Raw genomic sequence first — 21,868 nt, forward strand, 5'->3', positions numbered from 1 at the left:
TACTAAATTCAAAATTCAAATAAATACACTGAACAGTTTGTGGTCTTAAAGGTTTTGTGTAGCGTCAAAAGTTTTCAAACAAGGCACACGGACAAACATACTTTTTACTACACTGATTAAAAACTATGCATATTTTATACGAACATATTTAAATGTTTATATAATTGCTTTGCGTTTTGAATATGCGTGACCTAAATTAATTGAGGAATGATTGTTCGTAATGTGATTTCCGCCACGAGGTAGAGAGTGGCCATTTGTTTTGAAATAAACGTAACTTTAACCTTTGAAAATGATTGGGTGCCATCAACACGTTGACTGACTCGGTAGTTAGTGGCATTGACTATTGCGCTCAGGGTCGTAGGTTCGATTCCCACATCGGGTCAATATTGTGCAATGAACAGGTTTGTTTGTTCTTTGTCTAGATGTTTATTATCTATGTATGTATATATTTACATATATATGAGTATGTTTATCAAACTTTGGTACCCAGGGAATTTTAATTTAGGATCGTTTGACCGTATTTGATTTGTTCCCAATCATTTAGTATTTATTATTATTATTAAAATGCGCCGCTCTAAATAATTGATTTGTAGTAACGAAATATTGTTGGCAAAACTTTTACTAGGTAATATTTTTGTAATTATATCAAAATATACATACGTTGTAATGTAAATTATCGATAGAGCAATTCATAATTCACATTCTTGACATAGAATATACAGATTCAACTAATAAATAAACAGGCAAAATGTACCACATATTTCATACCTTACATGGACGACTGTAAATTTAAGTGAAAACTCTTCGTATCTATCAGTAAGTTTCCATACTTACCCTAAATAATTAAAGTTCATGCCTCTCTCACATACCTAAGCGCTTAAAAACAAAATTTTCGTTAAATATTTCTGAATTATCGTCGTGAACGTGGGAACTCGACTGACCAGAGGCGAACGCGGCAATTCACAATAATTGAACCCGGGGTCACGGTGATAGTGATCGAATGCTGACGCTTAACTACTGATACGCGATTAATTGTAATCTAAAATAAGGCCTCTCGATACGCCCCTGTGTATTTTTTTTTATTTACATTGCTTAATAATTTTATAAAGATTTTTACAGTTTAATCTCGCATTTTTGCTGTCAATAAATTTATTTATTTATTTATGTACACAAAAAAAAGATGACATAGTACAGAGTAATAGGAAAATTATGTACAAAGGCACTGCTTATTTCGTTAAGAAATCTCTTCCAGCAGACCTGCGAGAGGATTATGAGAATAATAATTAAAAGTGATAAGTGTGTGTAGAACAGCTAAAATAACAAATGCAATATGAGAATTATAGTAATGCACATACACATAGCAAATATTGTTAAACTTGAATACAAAATATTATAAGTAACACAGTATATACGACGCTTGCAGCTGAAAGTAAGTATTGTACTTTTTGACGAAGCATGTTGCTGATAACTTTATTTCTGTAATCTGACGAAACATGTTGCGGATAATAACATGTACTTTTAGGTTAGAAATATTGTGTTTTTTTTAAATAATAAATTAATTAATTATTTAAATGTATATACGAAGAGTATAGAACAATCATTTCATCATTAATCATTTATCATTTGCGACGATTCGATTTTACTTCACAGTTTTTGGCTGTCACGGACTAATATCGAGATTAAACCGTAAAAATAGTTATACGACTCGCGAAAATTATTTCCATTTTTCGTTCCTTATCAGAATTTTGGGCAGAATTAGCTCGGTCGATGCTACAATGCTCTCTGAGACCTTTTTTTTGTCCAGGGGCCGAACTTACCGGGGTCTCCGCCTAGGTATGTCGGACTTGCCGGTCTGCAGATGTTGGGAGCAGACCGCGGAACCAAGGATACTTTTAGGGCTCTACCACACCAAGCATCTAACTTTTCACTCTCTCACCTGACGGCTGTCATTCTGATCTTTGGCCGCGGTCAGAACCCGATCAGAGAAGGGGGGTTTAATGCCCTCTGAAACCTGAGGCTAAATTTAGGATTACCTAAAATATTTCTAAGAAGTGACCTATTGTGACCTAACTCCGGTAATATTCATAACGAAATCTTCTACTTAATAACAGTGGGTCGCGTTTCCGATTCGGTGGTAGATTTTACGGAGCACTGCTCTTGCTAGGGCCAGTGTTAGCACCGCTCCGGTTTGAGCCCCGTGAGCTCACCTACACGTTAGGGTGAAGCTGAAATAGTATCTCAAGGCTATCAGTACAGGTAGGAATAATAATAATAACAGATTCGATTCACGTCAAATACAAATCAAAATATTTCATAAAAAAAATAACAAATAAAATCTTTCAATAAGTACTTTTAAATTATCCGAAAAATTCAGTCTTCTAACATCACAAGAAGATTCACTATTCAACGTAAAAAACAATATACGAACCGAAAGTGGTAGGCACGAACCTTAATTATCAAACGCTATCCGACGCAGATGAAAACCTGCCTTATACAATAAAAGATAACGTCTTCATTTCTCTGTGTGTGGATGATGATCGTAATAAGCTTTCTAAAAAAAAGTATCCGGGCGCGTAAGATGGAATGTGGAGCTTTTCGGAGGGACCATTCTATATCGACTTGTATTAAGTGTTGAGACTTAGATGACTTGATGTTATAAGTTTGGATCGTGAAATAAGTTCGCGGTTATCCAAATTATTTTTTTAAACGAAACCTCAATTTTACCAAAAGCTTCTTGTTTAAGCTTAAGCCACCCAACACCGAGTGTAAGCTCTATCTTTTACGAACTTGGCTATATGCTCTCAGTTTTTTCATCAGTATCCATCATCATCAAATCATCAGTCCATCTCATCTGCTTCATATTATTATCAGTCAACCTTCATATGATGCTTTCTCTCACTTATGTGTACCTTCAGTATGAAACATTAAAGACATGGATTCACATATGCTATGGGTATGTAACATCACTACTTTAGCAAGCATCTATCTTCTATATATCTATATATAAATGAATTGCTGTTCGTTAGTCTCGCTAAAACTCGAGAACGGCTGGACCGATTTGGCTAATTTTGGTCTTGAATTATTTGTGGAAGTCCAGAGAAGGTTTAAAAGGTATATAAATATGAAAATGCCCGTAATTAAATAAAAATAACAATTTTGTTTTTCCTTTGATATGTCCCCCGTCGGACGGAATCCTTTTGTTTGATTTAAGTTTATTTTATACAAAAGTTAGGTATTTTATTTATCGATTGAGGCACTAAGAAGTCTGCCGGGTCAGCTATCTTCAATATATTCGTTGAGTCGGGTTTGAGTCTGTCACGCATAGCACGATCGACAATTTTATCTCAAGACGGTATGTTTATTAATTTATTTAACTTAAACTAAGAAAATCTAATATTATCTATTAAAAACAAACCTGAGGCTACTTAAAAAGTCCTCAAGTAGGTACTCAGGTGACAAAATATTAATTTGGAAATGGCGTAATAAAACCAAAATCGAAAAAGTTCATAATTTAATAATAAATCATAAATTTATGAGATTTACAGAAAGTTACACAAAATCGATTAAAACTCGATACATTCGTTTTCAAAATAATCGTTAAATACAACTATACTACACAAAACTGGTTTACTGGTGGTAGGACCTCTTGTCAGTCCGCACGGGTAGGTACCACTACCTTACCTATTTCTGCCGTGAAGCAGAAATGTTTCGGTTTGAAGCGTGCGGCCGCCGTTGTAACTATACTGAGATCTTAGAACTCATATCTCAAGGTGGGAAGCCGAATTTACTTTATAGATGTCTATAGGCTCCGGTAACCACTTAACACCAGGTGGGCAGTGATCTCGTCCACCCTACGCTAAATAAAAAAAACAAAAACAAAATCTAGACGAAAAAAAATATCGATATTACGAATTCCATTCAACTTTTCACTTGTATAACGCACCAAAATGATGTACCAACCACTATTTATCGATCATTTAACATTAAACTGTTGTCGGCCCTAACCCACATGCACCTACAACAGTTTGCATTTAAATTGACTTATTTGTCCATCGTATTTGTTGTTTAGCTCTTGGGATAAGCGTAGTAAAGGCTAAAATTGCTCGGCAATTATTTTAGTTTTCGATACAATATCGATTGTATGCGGAGATAATGTAGTTTCGATGTTCGAAATCAGTTGAAAACGCTCTACGCACATATTTAAGACTGTGGAATAGAACTTACGTTGTGAATATATCTCTTATGTTCTGTTTTATTTATCACGCTTGCATTAGTGCATGTGTAGTACAAAAATGAGAGAAAGCTTAATTTTTTTTTTTACTCTGAAGAATTTTTCTCCTCTTTCTTACCCTTGTCCCGCGTTATAAAGTTGTTTTATTAATGGTGGTAGGTAGCAGGTCTTGTGAGTCCGCACGGGTAGGAACCACACCCTGCCTATTTCTGCCGTGAAGCAGTTTGAAGGGGCATCCGTTGTACTGTAAAAACTGAGACCTTAGAACTCATTTCTCAAGGTACGTGGCGGCATTTACGTTGTTGATTCTATGGGCTCCGGTAACCAAAATCAGGTGGGCCGTGAACTCGTCTACCCATCTAAGTAATAAAAAAGTCTGCACAGCATCATCTTATCCTATTATCATATTGCATCAGGATTTGGCATGAGTTTTACGACCGGCTGCTCGCCTGACGTCAACCCTCCTTGGGTTACATCTCCAGTAGTCCATTCCAATGTGCCACAATCTATTGCATTAATTAACAATCAACAGATAAACTTCTTAGCGTGCATAATATTGTAAGAATTATTAAAATTTTAATCATTTTCAATCAACGTTTTTAAAAAAAAAATACCCAGCGACTGTCCACATTAAAAACTAATTCGAGCGAAGATTTCTCCGACAGCAAATTAATACTAAAAAGAAGCCGTATCTAATAAATACATAAGGAATTCCAGCGGAAAATTTCTACTGAACTTCGGAATCAGGTATACGTCGAATGCCAATTAAAATTTTACGTTTAGACAAATTATCACGATGTTTATCTGTCTATCCACGTTTACGGTTGATAATACGGCCGCTATCGACCCGAAACACATGGGAAATAATTAATAACGATTGATTGGGGGGTTATCAAAACATCCGCGCTTATTACAGAGATATAATATTTGAAGTTTTATATACAAGGTTTTTCTTTATATGGACAGATCAGCTGAATTTAGTGAAAGCAGAAAGCTAAAAAACGTTTCCACTTAATAAAATATAATACAAATTATTTTCTCTAGATTTGGTTTATTTTATTACTAGCTGAGTCCCGCGATGTAACCCGCGGTTATTGTCGTACCGCGGGTGACGCCGCGAGGCGAAGCTAGTCTAAAAAAAGTAGCCTAAGTTACTCCTTATATCACCAGATACCTATCAGTGAAAGTCCCGTCAAAATCGCTCCAGCCAGAGATTAGCCGGAACAAACAAACAGACAGACAAAAATTGTAAAAAATGTTATTTTGGTGTATGTACCGTATATAATATTCATATGCCTGTAGTAAAAAGAGGCTATTTCAATATTACAAACAGACACACCAATTTTATTTATATGTATAGATGAGAAAAATCTCAATAGAGTAAACAAAGTTACGTAGAGGACGGTAAGTCTATTTATAGGCAATAATATAAGCTAAATCTGATGATACTCACCCTGGGACAGATTAAAAGTCTCAATTGCATTTTTAGTACCTGTTCTCCCTTCAAACAGGACCTCGTGACTAGTTCGCGGCAGTAATAGACAGAGCGGCAGTATCTACCCTTGGGGACCTACAATACTGCCCATTACCGTGAGTAAAACAGAATATTTCAAACAAGTAAACCAAACTGCCTCTATCAGGCGATTTAAAGCTATTATATCTAGATGCGCTATGGTTTCGGAATGATTAAGAGTTGACTTGACATTTCCGCATCGCCGCATGCGTGATAATCTATTGCATATTTACTTTAATTTACTGTAATGAATGACTGAAATACAATCGAAATAGACTATTTGGCAATGCGAGCTTCGATGTAATAGGCAAAAGAGAAAAGAAAATGAGAATAATTTAAGTTTTTATTTTTTATTGCTTAGATAGGTGGACGAGCTCACAGCCCACCTGGTGTTAAGTGGTTACTGGAGCCCACAGACATCTACAATGTAAATGCGCCACCCACCTTGAGATATAAGTTCTAAGGTCTCAGTATAGATACAACGGCTACCCCACCCTTCAAACCGAAACGCATTACTGCTTCATGGCAGAAATAGGCGGGGTGGTGGTACCTACCCGTGCGGACTCTCAAGAGGTCCTACCACCAGTGAAGTAAAGAAAAATTATGAATACAATACTTTTCACTGAAATTAAATGAATATTAATACCACTACTTAAAACATATTAAATAATGTTATTAATAAAATGAAATAATAATTGTACATGTAAAAAAAAAAAATTGTCTGAATAAAGGCTTTATTATTAATAATATATTATTATTATTTGATGTGTGCATATATAAAACTAGCCTGCTATTTCGTTTTTATTGTATTGTCATACGGCTTTATTGTTTTAAATGAATATATTTCTAATTTTACGAATCCGTTTGTTTGTAAGACACCTCAAGCTGTGATAATAGTAATAATATTGAACCAGAATGAAATACCACTCCAAATACTCCATTATTGATATGTTATGGTAATGTTGCTTTTTATTGCTATTGTAGGCAGAATGGCGTACTATTTGATGTGACAAAACATTTGTTTATTCTTGGGTACATATTATTATGAGGCTTTTATTAGCTTGGCATCATTCTTAATTTGTGTATAATTAGCTTCTTTGAACGTAATTAATTCCGGCTTTGGAATGAGCTCCCCTCCACGGTGTTTTCCGAGCGCTATCACATATTCTTCTTCAAACGAGGCTTGTGGAGAGTACTTAACGGTAGGCAGCGGCTTGGCTCTGCCCCTGGCATTGCTGAAGTCCATGGGCGACGGTAACCACTCACCATCAGGTGGGCTGTATGCTCGTCTGCCTACAGGGGCAATAAAAAAAACGTAATCTTCACCGATTTCAAAATGTCTAAATAAAATGATTCCAATGCCGAACAAAAAAACATAATGAAAATGAGTTGACAAACAAAATAGTAACACAGTCGACAAAGAAAATAGCACATGTTTCTTTTTTGTTTTAGACTTTACACACCTTTATATAGTATAAGAAGTTTATTATTAAACGTCGGTCAAGTTTTTTTTTATTGCTTAGATGAGTGCAGGGCTGCAGGACGGGATCGATGGAGACAGCTGATTGACGGAATCGGACGGAGTCACGATCCTCAGCAGTGAGGAACCGATCGAAGAGAGAGATGAGTGGACGAGCTCACAGCTCACCTGATGCTAAGTGGTTACTGGAGCCCATAGACATCTACAACGTAAGTGCACCACCTTGAGACAAAGTTCTAAGGTCTCAAGTATAGTTACAACGGCTGCCCCACCCTTCAAACCGAAACGCATTACTGCTTCACGGCAGAATTAAGCAGGGTGGTGGTACCTACCCGCGCGGAATCACAAGAGCTCCTACCACCAGTAATTACGCAAATTATAATTTTGCTGGTTTGGTTTTTATTACACGACGTTATTCCTTCACCGTGGGAGTCAATCGTGAACATTTGTTGAGTACGTATTTCATTTAAAAAATTGGTACCCGCCTGAAATTCGAACACTGTTACATCACTCAATACGAATGCACCGGACGTCTTATCGTTTAGGCCACGACGACTCAGTAACTAAATAGCTACCCCCTTAACTAAGCGACCCATTCTCACGCACAGTTTCTCATGCGTTTTAGCATTCCTTTCTACAATAAAATCAGCATACAAACTCGAATACGATCCAACAGTTCCGTCAATGGCCACGTGTTGGTCACGTACTGACTGGCGCCACTCACACGATAATTACATAGGCGTACGTACGTGTAATCACACAGCTACTTGCATTAGACATTATTTAATAGTTACATATTTAAGTCCATTGATAACGCCTATCAATAATCGTACAGTTTACCCCGTATTAAAATTTAAAAACAAAATTGTATATTTGATGATCTTAAAGCGGCATACTGTACCATTATATAAATTAGTCTATACCATGCGGTTTATGCCATCAATGATCGAACACTGTGGAGGAAAGTCACATGTGGTCGCGATCCTCAGCAATGAGGGAACGAAGGAGAAGAAAAGCGGCAGTAAGACGTTCGTCAGTGTATTAAGCAACCGTGTTAAGTGGTTACTGGAGCCCATAGACATCTACGACGTAAATGCGCCACCCACCTTGAGATATAAGTTCTAAGATCTCATTATAGTTACAACGGCTGCCCCACCCTTCAAACCGAAACGCGTTATTGCTTCATGGCAGAAACAGGCAGAGTGGTACCTACCCGTGCGGACTCACAAGAGGTCTTACCACCAGTAAAAAAGCCAGCTTACGAGAGCCAATCGAAAATTTGTAATAAAAAGATGTGGTGTCGTGGGACACCAGGTAGGAACGAAGTTCCTTCGGATAATGTAGAATCGACACAATTTGCAAAAAATGAACGTGGCTACTCACGAGTAAAATGTATCTATAATATGAGTATTCGCCACGTGCTTGTCCATGAATTCATGAGTATATACTATGCATTGGCGGGGTGGAGTGGTAATAGAGAGAGAAGGGATGAGAGAACGAAAAGAAAGAAGGAGAAAGAGAAAGGTGTTATACACTACTCGTTTGTGTATACGACTGTCGCGCCTGCGCACGTCTCATTTAACGGTTTTATTCCACGGACTTTTTCTTACGGTTTTACTATCACATTTTTTTCGGTTCGGTCGCGCAGCAAAATCCCTATCTCCTCCAAGCCTGCCGTAAGGAACTTCGTTCCAATAAAATGACATCTACCCGCAATCGATTTTATTGCTTGCACCCAGAAGAACAACATGCAAGATCGTTTGAATTCTAAACAACACGTAACGACACGTCTCTCGATTAACCAAATCCGAATTCAAATGCAGCATCGAACTCATTTGTCAAAGTCAATTAAACGAGTTTGAAACGAAAGAAAAGCGCAACAAAAAGCCGTATCGATCGGCCAACAAAAACACTGTCAATATACATCGGCCATTAACGTTGTCGTTAATAGACGATGAGCTTTCGCACTCATAAATAAACATGGCGGCGACATCTGTAAATGGCCGCGTGGAGGTTACAAAAAATCTTGGCGGATGATAAAGCAACAGACTCATGTTGATGATTGACCAGTTTTTCTTTGAAGATTTTTTTTTTCGGTACACAAACTCCCAGTAAAATAGCCTTTGTGGTCATATTAAAATTCAAATTAAGTATCATGTAAACAAAACCCAAGATATATACAAAATAAATGTAAAAACAACCACATCACCGGAGCTTAGGCAGAAACATACTACTGACTATACGTATGTACGTAGAGTACTAAGGTACTGATAATACTAAGTATAATACTAGGTTGCGATAGCTAACGATCCTTTAACTTCAACACACTTCTATTTCATTTTTCCTTCTTCTTCTAGTTCTACCTAGCGTTTTCCCGGTCTAGTATCAGGATCCGCTTTGCTATTTAAACTTAGATAATTATAACATAACTTTTTCGTGTATCGTCGTATAACATGTTTTTCTATTCATTTCGTTATATTATTATTTCCGACATTTTAAAAACTTCGACGCTTTCACGGTCTATGGCAATTAAGGCGTTACATCTACATTTCCGAGTAATTTTTGACAATATCTATACATATAAATAAAAATGGGGTGTCTGTTTGTAATATTAAAATAGCCTCTTTTTACTACATACATATGAATATATATAAGTATACGGTACATACACCAAAATAACATTTTTTACTATTTTTGTCTGTCTGTCTCCTTATCTGTCTGTTTGTTCCGGCTAATCTCTGGAACGGCTGGACCGATTTTGACGGGACTTTCACTGATAGGTAGCTGATGATATATGGAGTAGCTTAGGCTACTTTTGTTAGACTAGCTACGCCTCGTGGCGTCACCCGCGGTACGACAATAACCGCGGGTTACATCGCGGGACTCTGCTATTAATAATAAAATTTAATGTTTCCGAAGCGAAGCGAGGGTGGGTCGCTAGTTAGGAATATAATGACAACAAATAAAAGACGTAATTAAAGTGTAACAGTAGTTCTAATTATATCTATATCTCGCGAAAACCAATGTAAATACATGTTTTTCCATATAGACATTGGGCCTCTTCCAAATCCACGAACAGTAACAATTATACAGATACCAAAATAAATCACGCGGGTTTCATCTTATATATCTATATATATAAAAATGAATTGCTGTTCGTTAGTCTCGCTAAAACTCGAGAACGGCTCGACCGATTTGGCTAATTTTGGTCTTGAATTATTTGTGGAAGTCCAGAGAAGGTTTAAAAGGTAGATTAATATGAAAATGCTCGGAATTAAATAAAATTAACAATTTTGTTTTTCCTTTGATTGGGTCCCTCCGTCGGACGGATTACTTTTGTTTGCTTTATGTTTATTTTATACAAAAGTTTAGTACTTTTATTTATCGATTGAGGCACTACAAAGTCTGCCGGGTCAGCTAGTAATAAATAAAATTATCTTTTCTGTTCCGTTATGGGACTTTATTTTCAATAGCGGGCGATCTGAACTACCTTTCCCCTAAAGTCTTAGGGCAGGTGCATAATGAACTTAATGTGGATATCGCATAGAGAAAAACCTATTAAAAAAAAACATTTGATTGAACATCTGTGGTTAAGACAGACAAAACGAATCCCAGTTCGTTTACCGCGTAAATAAATACAAACATTTAACAATAATAACGCTATTTCTTCTAGATTTTTTAATATATCAACTTATCTATACTAAACGAATCGATGTAGTGAATGGATTAAAAAAGTGTTGCAAGATTTAGTAACAAAAAAAAAACAATAAATAATTCTGTCACATCAATCACCTTCGCAAATTAAACATTTTAAAATTCAATTATTTAAAAGTTAAGGATTAAGTTTTAGCATTTTCAATTCATTGATTTATTAGATCTGAAGTAATTAGCACCTTTTTTGTAGTCCGAATTTTATACATTCCTACTCTTTGAGTTAATTAACGAACTCCTACATAGGTTGGTATGTACTGCAAGCCCGTCGGAGTATATTGTGTGGATAATTAAAATAACAAATATATTTTTATTAAGCTTAATTTTTATTTTTAAAGAAATATTGTAATTAAACTGGTTATAAACTTAAAACCATAATTATTACTAATGAACTTGATTAAACAAGTATCACTAATTACTGATGTAAATCTAAATATTATATATAAAAAACCAACAAAAAATCAAAGTATCGACAGTTTTCCTCAAAAGTTGGGCTAAGCACATTTTTGATGCTAGCAACATTATTCCTAATTCTCGTTGACAGCTGCGCCTCGATACGCGTCTTTAGAAATTATCTTATTTGGGTCACTTAAGGAGCCAACGATCCTTTTATCCTTTTATTATAAAATCGCCGCGTACGTTATTTGCATATTATCAATATTGAAATCAAAGAGGGCAAGCCAACAATTCAGTAAAACATTCCCCAGACAGATTCTGATGCTAAGTATATCGATTTTAAGTATATCGATATTAAGCATATCGATTTTAAGTTGATATTATCTTTATTGAAAGCACCTGAACAATGCTAAATATTCAATCGTTAAATAAAAAACACAATTGTCTTTTCGTTCGTTGAAATTCACATTTTCGTTACGAATTTAATTTTTTTTTAAGTCGTCGTGGCCTAAACGATAAGACGTCCGGTGCATTCGTATGTAGCGATGCACCGATGTTTGAATCCCTCAAGCGGGTACCAATTTTTCTGTTGAAATACGTACTTAACAAATGTTCACGATTGACTTACACGGTGAAGGAACAACATCGTGTAATAAAAATCAAACCCGCAAAATTATAATTTGCGTAATCACTGGTGGTAGGACCTCTTGTGAGTCCGCACGGGTAGGTACCACCACCGCGCCTATTTCTGCCGTGAAGCAGTAATGCGTTTCGGTTTGAAGGGTAGCCGTTGTAACTATACTGAGACCTTAGAACTTATATCTCAAGGTGGGTGGCGCATTTACATTATAGATGTCTATGGGCTCCAGTAACCACTTAACACCAGGTGAGCTGTGAGAACGTCCACCCATCTAAGCAATAAAAAAAAATTCTAGTGCTTAAAGGAAATTGCGTGGTGGCTATCGAGTCCTCAGATTCATCGATTTTATATCAATTTGAGTTAGGAACGCACTTTCGCAACGCAATTTTCTTATTAATCATTAACGGAGCCTTTGATTGCGATACGCGGAACATAATCCAACGGTTACCGCATCGGCAGAGTCGTAAATCGATTTTACTTTATTTTTATTTGTTACACAAACGCCTCCCGTTACATCGATATGTATTCAATCGATAAACGGAATGATCAAAAAGAATCTAAGCGTTCGCTAATTTCCTACCGATTATGTTACGTTACGATTGAGAATCGAGTTACGTACGTCGAATTCTTTTATAATTTTATTTTATTTTATTTTTAATCGATTCGTTTTGTTTCTTTATCTGCTGTGTGATTGTTGGTTGCGTCGGACCGATGCGAAATTTATGGTTTAATTGTCGGTTGGAAGTTTAACGGGTTCAATGAACTGGTAACATTGCTTTTTTTTTCTTCTGTTGAGTGTGAAATCGAACTCTGTCGTCTTTAGTGAAGCGTGTAAGCAATTGATATCGATTTCTGTTTCACAGTAAGTAAATGTACGATAATCGTAATTATCGATTTTATTGTTTGGAATAGATTAAACACTTATGTATCTGAGGAATGCTCGGCAAACTTGTTCGGAAAATGCTATTCGAGTTTGTATTGTGACTCGCTAATACAAAAAAAAAACCTGTTTCATAGAAAAAATAGTTTTGATCCCCAATCGCATTCGAGTTTTGATTAATGAATTAATAAATATATTAAAATTTAATGTTGTAAAATTACGTATTTTATAATGAGTTTAAATGTTCGGATCAACAAATCACCGCTTTGATATTAAAGAACAACCGATTTTATGTAAATGTCAAAAATATTTTTTGTATAAATCGATTTACGCGATTTAAAATGCTAGTTAATTACCTATTCTGATCATCAATCAAATAGGTAGCAACGAATTTAACGTGGATCGTCAATATCAGCACTTCAAATGTGGCGATAGCTTATCATAAAATAGCTGAAATTGGGAAAAAGTTTGAATCGCTTATAATATTTAAGATGGACTACCGAGCTAAGTATGTCTCCGCTCAATGGAAGATCTACCATTCGTATATATCATTATCACTGTCACTATAAACGTGATCCATAATTAAACAAGTGCCTTCACATTTATACGATAAGTGTCATTAACTAAGTCAGTTCTCATAGCTCAACACAAACTACAAGAGCCACCTCACAGCTGGCTTTCGTGGTAGCCTTGACCGCTCCAGCCGATTCACTCCACCTCTCTTCAGCCCAGTTCTGCTGCACGCACTCTCACGGCTTCATCACGCCATTACAGCCAACCACAGCCTACAACCTAATCGTTAAAATTCCGAGTCACACATCACTGACGTGACATCTCAATGACTACTTTCGACAACCATTGTCTGTGGCAATACGCACTGCGTGAAACTTAAAAAAAAAAACTTTCGACAATTTCAAGATAATCGTATTAAGCAAACTACTCTACTTAAAAGCACGACCTCCCGTTTCGAAAGGTAATTATGTAAAAGTAAATATAGAGTAGAAGAAATTCTATAATCATAAGGTTTGCATAAGCTGCAAACAACAACATTCAGAATCATCGCCATTAATCAGTGTAAAAATCATTATTTTTAACATATTTTAACAGCTTCGTATTTTTATTTAATTTTGTATATTATATTGTAACGGAACATTTGAACTTCATTATTACAGATAAGACTTCAAGGCGTATGATTAACTTGAAACTTTGTTCTAATATCCCGAACAACAATATAAAAATGATGAAATTAATTAGTCCAGTTTGCTATTTGAGTATATTTATGTTGCGAATAAAACATAAATCAGAAATATTTAGGAATGTGGGCTCTTTTAAAACATTGTAACCCTAGAACAAATTTCACGCAAAAACTTCGGAACTTAAAACTGACAATGCACATTAGATAAATCTGGTTTACAAATCGTGCCCATCCAATAAACACGTGTAAGTCCAAATCTGCTTCCCGGGCTATCTACGCACTGGCAACCCCGACCTAGACATTATCTGTGCAGATAACTCGCTAACATAACTTACAGGGTCTGTGTACCTGGTGATAAAGCTTAGCGAAACAATATCGACTCGATACTGGATATCCGCTGAGTTAGTGCTGCGCTCGTTCTATCGATAAATTAGAGGTGCGATACGCTGGCTTATTTGTTGAATTCTTTTAAAGCAAAAAGGAATTTGTGATTTAGTTTTATTTATTTGATTTCGTTTGGAATGGTAACACAACTAGACTTCTATCTCTCGGCCAGTTGTTAAAAGCGATACGTAACAATTATAGGTGTCGTTTTGTTTTAATTGTTTTTTCACCGTCATCCTGTGTATTGCTGCAGCAAATAGAACACGCATTGCACGGGTAGGTTTAGTTCTGTTCAGTACGATTTTCAGCTTTGACTCCACTTCTCGAGGTGGTATTTACATTTTGGCCATCGAATTAAGGTGAGATTAGAATAAAAATAAGTGATATGAACTGTGAACATGAACGATTATTCTCTATGAGCACAACCAATGTAAAGCTTGAAGGTGTTCAAATTCGCTTGAATAAGCGACAATGTAGTATGAAAATTAGAATTTATTCCTATACATTTGTTCGTTGCGTCCGGAATGGTATCGAAATAGGTTATTGGTGACTTAGCTTTCGTCTAGAGCTTTCCGTGAATCTATAACTTTTATTGTCCATAAATGTTACATGAATAATATAGTGAAACTGTAAAACCGAACGTAATACAATAAGTAATTGAGGAAACAATTCGTTGTTTACTTGTAGAGCACATTTATAGATCTACATCCAAAATTCTATATGATTGAATATTAAAATGTATCTATAATCTATGTTTTTGTTTTCTATCTATGTTATAATCTATGATTTTTTTATCTATAATCTATGTTTTTTTTATTAAATGACAGTTGACGTTATGGGCATTGACAGGTTACGAATTTCTTTAATCATGTCAAATTTACGATTGACAATTACATAACAGAATAGGGCTTGAGATGATACAGCGATATCGTAAAATGGAACCGCTGTAGAGATCGTATAGTATACAGAAAACCTATTAACTCACCAATATCCATCAAATTTCATTCTAAAGTAATAACGTTGAACGTATTCAAGCAATTTCTAAACAAGACAGACGCGCGAAGACGCGCTTTCTCAGAAGGAAGACATAAAAAGTTAAAGTGCTTTAATGGTTGGAATAAAATGAAATACGTCCTAGAGTACTGAACAACGTAACCAAATGTAGAATTAGAGCCAGAAGTCGGCTAACTGCGTAGTCAACTTTAACAATAGACATTGATTAATTGGTTCTAATGTTTGTATTGCACCCGTAATGTTTTTCCTGCAGTGTGGACCCTGTAACTCTGTCTTGTCTCACACTGTAAGACAATAAAATTTTCGACTGATTCATTTATATGGAAATTTTAATTAAAGATAGGCTGCTCAATGTCCTAAAAAAAATAAAAACTTAAGCAGTATCTTAGTATCATTAAAAATTCTAAAAGCTGAATAAAAATATTTTCCTATGTTCTCTTGGGGTTGAAATAAACTGTAATTTTCATAGAAAACTGATTATAAAAATTATTTATTCAACCCGTAACACCGTTTTTAATTAAAAATTTAACATCACTTTTTAACTACATTGTAAATAATTCCAGCGACGTAGATGAAACAAAAAAAATAATGTAATAGATAATTCAAAATGGCTACTCAGGGTTGCCACAATCTCATTAAAGGCGCGGTCAGTCCGTCGCACGGCATCCATCATTACGAGCCGGTGAACACGGTAACCCTGTAATTTCCTACCCTCTTCCACCAGCAAGCCAACCGGCTTTATTAAAAGAAGACGTCGGCACATAATGAGTTTCTTCGAAATACGTAAACGCATTATATAGCAACACTGATAATGACTTTGACGGTTTGATGGTCTTGTTTACGTGTTTAGAAATACAATTCCAAATTCAATTCTTAAAAAATGAGGTGTAACAATTAGAAACTTTTTTTTTTGAGTAGTGAAACTAAGTAATAAAGAAGATTGACTTGGTGGTGAGTAGTGAGCACTCCTGATTATTGCGCCGAGGTTCGCAGGTTCGATTCCCATATCGGGCAAACATCTTATGATGAACAGGTTCATTTACTGGATGTCTATTATCTATATATGTATCTATATATTTAAAGGTAGTATCTACGTCAGTCTCAGGTACCCATCATACCATCATCTGTGGACCGAACGGTAAACAGTCGACGTCACCCTAAGCAAGCCTTTACGGATCCTGCCGATCCATTAACGGCGCTTTTAGGTACCTCAAGCACCGATCACCGTCCTCGCCGAGCCCGTCGCTTGCGACGAAAGGCTCGACGAGTGAATTAACCCCCAGACACAGCCCACTGAGTTTCTCGCCGGATCTTCTCAGTGGGTCGCATTTTCGATCCGGTGGTATATTCTGCGAAGCACTGCTCTTGCTAGGGCCAATGCTAGCAACACTCTGGTTTGAGCCCCGAGAGCTCATCTAAAGGTTAGGGTGAAGCTGAAATAGCCTCTCAAGGCTATCAGCAGGGAAAAAAAGGTACCCATAACACATTGAATCCTAATTTAGGGCCGGATGACCGTGCGTGACGCACAAACTTTCAGTAAACATTTCTGCAGCACTCTCACCGCTCATTATCGTAAACTACGGCCCTTCGGTTCGACGTAAACGGCAAAATAATTCAGATTTAATATTCGGTACACTTAAAGGTCAATACAGTATAAATTACACACACGTAACGAACGGTAATCGTCGCTTCTGTAAAGAAATTTAAAATCGTGAGCCAGTTCCGACCTTTTTCTTTTGCATCTACAATTTATCTCTGCGTAGATGGATGAACACTTAGTAGATGACTTAACCAAGTCTGTCCACCTTGTGGATAATCGGCTGCGAGAGCGTTGACCGTCTACTCTTCCTTGAACCACTAAACGTTCCAATGAGCTTTCATTACGAATGATATGTCCAAACGTATTAAGGATTCGCAATTGCACAATCGACGAAAGCCTTTGTTTGATTTGGAGCCCTTTGAGAATTGAATTGGTGCGGTGAACAGTCCATTTTCTCAAAAGCCGCAACGAAGCAATAAGGCGTACATAACCATGACCACTCTGCCAGGAGTGTACGACTGAGAAAAAGAAGAACATAGATGAACGAAATTATCACCGGGGGTCAAGTGAAAAGCGGACCCTATTGACATTATCGCCGCTTACCTCGAGAAATTAGGTCAATAAACCAAACATTGATATAATAGCAGGGCTCCGCATATATCGGGCTACTGACAACGCAGCTACGAATTCTTCAATAGAAACCTTCGTATTTAGCAAAATCTCCCCTTAAATTTTTATATCTATATAATCTATATATCTTTAATTACTTTATATATCTTCAAATATTCCCAGTGGCACGCATAATAAAAAAGGGGTATGCGGCTATTAATGATAATAGTATTCACTACCCAACATCCTCGCGTCCACTGAAGAAAAAAAGCAATTAAACCATCTTGTAGCTTAATCCTTCGATAGTTCTTATTCTCGCTTATCAATCAAAGGACTAGTCTTCCTACGGTAGATTGACTATTACTTTTTTTCCCTACCTAATCATTGGGAATCTAAAGGATTCTTTTAACATAATATGGACCGGTAGGTGAGCGTCACGGGCTCAACCTGAGATAATTGCTGATACTAGACCTAGCTAGAGCAGTGCTTTGCTGAATCTACTACCGGATCCGAATCGCGACCTACTGAGAAGATCCGCCGAGAAACTATAGGTTTTGTCTAAAAGAGACGTGCCATTATAAAATTAGAAGCTAATCTAAGTTAGAAGAATTCATCTCCATTTATCCTGGGAACACAGGAAAGCCCTCAGGATCATTAGTAATCCTTCCCAAACAAAACATGAAACTCTTTCATGTCTTTCGTCTGAACGACTATTCAATTATTTTTCTTCTGTACGTAGAACGTGTCTAGAAAAGACAGGTCGTAAGCAACAATACATTTTTAGCATTGTAATTAACTTGCATGGTATTTAAAGACGTTAATTTAACCTCGCAGCGGCGTGCCTGCCTGCGGAAACTTTATTATTATTTTTAATATATTATAACAAAATTTATAGTTAATTAATAGTTGTCTTGCTTTTTTTCTTGTTCGTAAGTTATTAATTTTTACATGCTAGCTTGATTTTATTGTGCTCATCGAAATGATTATAATTATGTTTGTTTATTCGACATAAGAGCTATGATAATGGTAATTAATAAATATAATAAAAAAGCAGCAAAATTAAAATTTATATTTCAATTGAAAATATCTGATATTTAATATTGATAATATGTAAAGAAATTTAACCTCTTTTTCTTGGATATACAATATTTATTCATAAAACTGGCTGAAAAAACAATCCAGTCGGCAACAAGAACCTTTGCCATTTTACGAAAATTTTACATTCTATAAAAGTAATTGCAAACACTTCATATTCAATATCCAATTAAAATACATTAACAGTAACTACTCCGATCAAGCGCAGACATTATAGGGTAATTACGTATAACAAAAACCGATAAAATATGCAAATCGAGGCAAAATATCGATTCCAACGCAACTCTCTGTTAATCTTTTTTTTGTCAGATCACACAGGCAAACGGATTCCTTTAAAAGGCCAACAGCCACACTTCAGTAACCGACTACTACTTGTAAAAAAAAAAGTAAGGGCAACCATCGCCCAAAGCTAAGCTAGTAAGCATGAGCACTCGTGAACATATCACAAATTACGCACATAGCTTATAATCACAAATAACTCAGCGCTGCCAACGACCTAACAGCGTTGCATCTCATCTTGTATAAAATCTAGCCAACTTGCAATAAAAATTGACTTTGAATAACGAAACTATTTATTTTACACCTTACGGCCATGATATTGCGATACAGAATAGCTTGTATTATTAAACTAAAAGAATCGCATTAAGTCGATCGGCGCGTAACACCCCATCATACACAGAGATAAACTCTTAAAAGTTTAATTTCAGATGCATTGAGTTTTCGTTCTGCAATAATTTTTTAAAATGTTTCATTATCTGTGACGAATTCGTAAATTTAGTTTTAATTAGCATGTAGGCAGTTTTGATAGTGGATAAATAGTTATGTCAATACGATAGACTTGATTTTAAATTCAGATAAACATTTTACTGTCATTTTTAATATACAAAAAAAAGGAATTTTCAATTGAACCTAATCACTGTTTGAAAACAAAATAAAAAAATTAACAACTAAACTAAAACAAAATTTGTATGCCGAAAATTTCGAAAAAAAGAACAATCTAGAATAAAATGTTTTACAACAGAACCTAAGACTAGTTAGTTACCAGTAGAGCAACTTTTTTTCATGATGGCGGTCGACTTTCCCGCCATCGCCGCGGACCGCTGACAGCGAGTCGAGGCGCGCCACGTGCGTACCCACGTAAATGATGCGTTCCGACTTTAGATTTATAGGGCTGCTACTATAGTACCAACGCACTTGCATTAATAATTCCCATCTCTAAACGTAGATTACGGTAGCCGGTTATTCGATACTGTTGTTTATGGACAACGACTAATTAATCTGTATCTGTTCAGTGTCGTTATTATTAATTGAACTTTTTGGCGGGAACGCGAGGAGTGAAGTTGTGGGATTTGTTTTATTTTGTCTATTTAGTGTTTCTTCAGGCTTAAATGTGTATGTAATAACGGTGGTTTATTAAATGTATCTGTGAAAGTGCAGAAATGTGGGAAAATGAAACAAAGCAGCTGAAGGTAACTTCTCGGGATTCTCTAAAAAGTCCACTGAAAAAGTCTCAGTAAATGACCACCATTTTACTGAGACTATATTTCATCCTATATCATCGCATCTCATTTCATTTCATTTCGTTTTTATTTCATTTCATTTCATAATATTATCACTCTCATCAATTTTTCATAACGCGCCTAAAGAAGTATAACTTCAAAAATAGTTAAAATGGAAACGCATGATCGAGTTATTTCTAAAAAAGCTTTTCCCATATTTTTTTCTCACTCCGTGCATCACTTATAAATCGTTTGATTAAGCTTTAATTGTGATTTACTATCACAATACTAGTAAATCAAAGCTGTACATTAAGTAAAGTGACTTTTGAACACAGGAAATGAATGGACAGTAAAATATATATTAAACTTGTCCGTAATTAAAGCTTAAAAACCATAATTTGCATACCAAAAAATACCAATTACGTTTATACTTATATAGTCAGACAGTCACAACGAAAAAGGTGTTAAATTCCAATGTTAAACATTAATTAAACTTTATAAATGTATAAAAAGGTTTCCTTCGTAAACGCAATTTTATTGTCTTAGATGATGGCTTTCGTACTCTGACAGTTTTCAAGGTTCGTAATGTATTTAATGGTCCATATTTGTGTATTTTTTCTTTTATTTGCCCAATCTAAAATGGTCTTTTTTTTTAGGGGATTTTATGACCTGGTAACAAGACCTTTAAGTCATGTCTTATTTTGATTTATACTATTCTTATTTTTATGAAAAAAGATGAAATTAAATGAAATGAAGATTATTAATTTGAGACATTAATCAACTGGGATGAAATCAAATGAAATGATATGGGATGAAATATAATCTCAGTAAAACGGTGGTCATTTACTGAGACTTTTTAATTGGACTTTTTGGAGGATCTCGAGAAGTGACGTCCAGCGGCTTTGTTTCATTTTCCCACATTTGTGCGCTTTCACAGATAGTAAACAGTTAATAAACCACCGTTATTACACATTTAAACCTGAAGAAACACTAAATAGACAAAATAAAACAAATCACACAACTTCACTCCTCGCGTTCCCGCCAAAAAGTCCCTCTAAAATGGTCTTTTATTACTTTTAACATAGATTATACTTGTATTATAATTGTTTATTCGATATAATTATCTATATGTATAATTACTAGAATAGTCAACCCGTGACGCTTGCCGTTCCGAAATATTGCTAAGGGATTAAATTTAAACATTATGATTAGCACACGCTCAATAAATACGTTTATAAAAAATATAGAAGGTTGCAAGGAAACGGCTTCATAAAAAAAATGTGTGCGTGTACTAGTGTACACACGTAAGAAGTGAAACTTGTTTATGGCCTTATTTTTCGAAAAATGATCTACATGCAACTTTCTAGAAATTGGTTAAATAAAGTTAAATTAGATAAAGTTTAAACAAAAGGATTTTATTATCATAGACATGAATACAAATAATACAATTATTTCACTTTACCTTTTTGCTACTAAGATTATTACAGCATTTCATTAATTGTAATAGAATTATTACTATCATTGTCATTGTCATTATATATTTTTGTAATTAATGGCTTATGGTAACTGAAATATGAAATATATGGTTTACATTCCACGAAATTTAGTGACCGAGTAAAAACTCCATCAATTGTAGTGCCAGATCTTGTTGTTGACGTTTGAGGACTGTTTTTCATGGATA

At 35.5% G+C, this 21,868-nt stretch overlaps 1 protein-coding gene across 1 annotated transcript in view; it reads right to left on the reverse strand.

Annotated features, from left to right (window-relative positions):
* Positions 1-21,868, reverse strand: part of LOC101746256 (protein dachsous) — a 316,611-nt gene that overhangs the window by 275,677 nt on the left and 19,066 nt on the right. The window lies entirely within an intron of this gene.

The sequence above is a fragment of the Bombyx mori genome, chromosome 12, assembly GCF_030269925.1.
Source record: "Bombyx mori chromosome 12, ASM3026992v2".
NCBI lineage: Eukaryota > Metazoa > Arthropoda > Insecta > Lepidoptera > Bombycidae > Bombyx > Bombyx mori.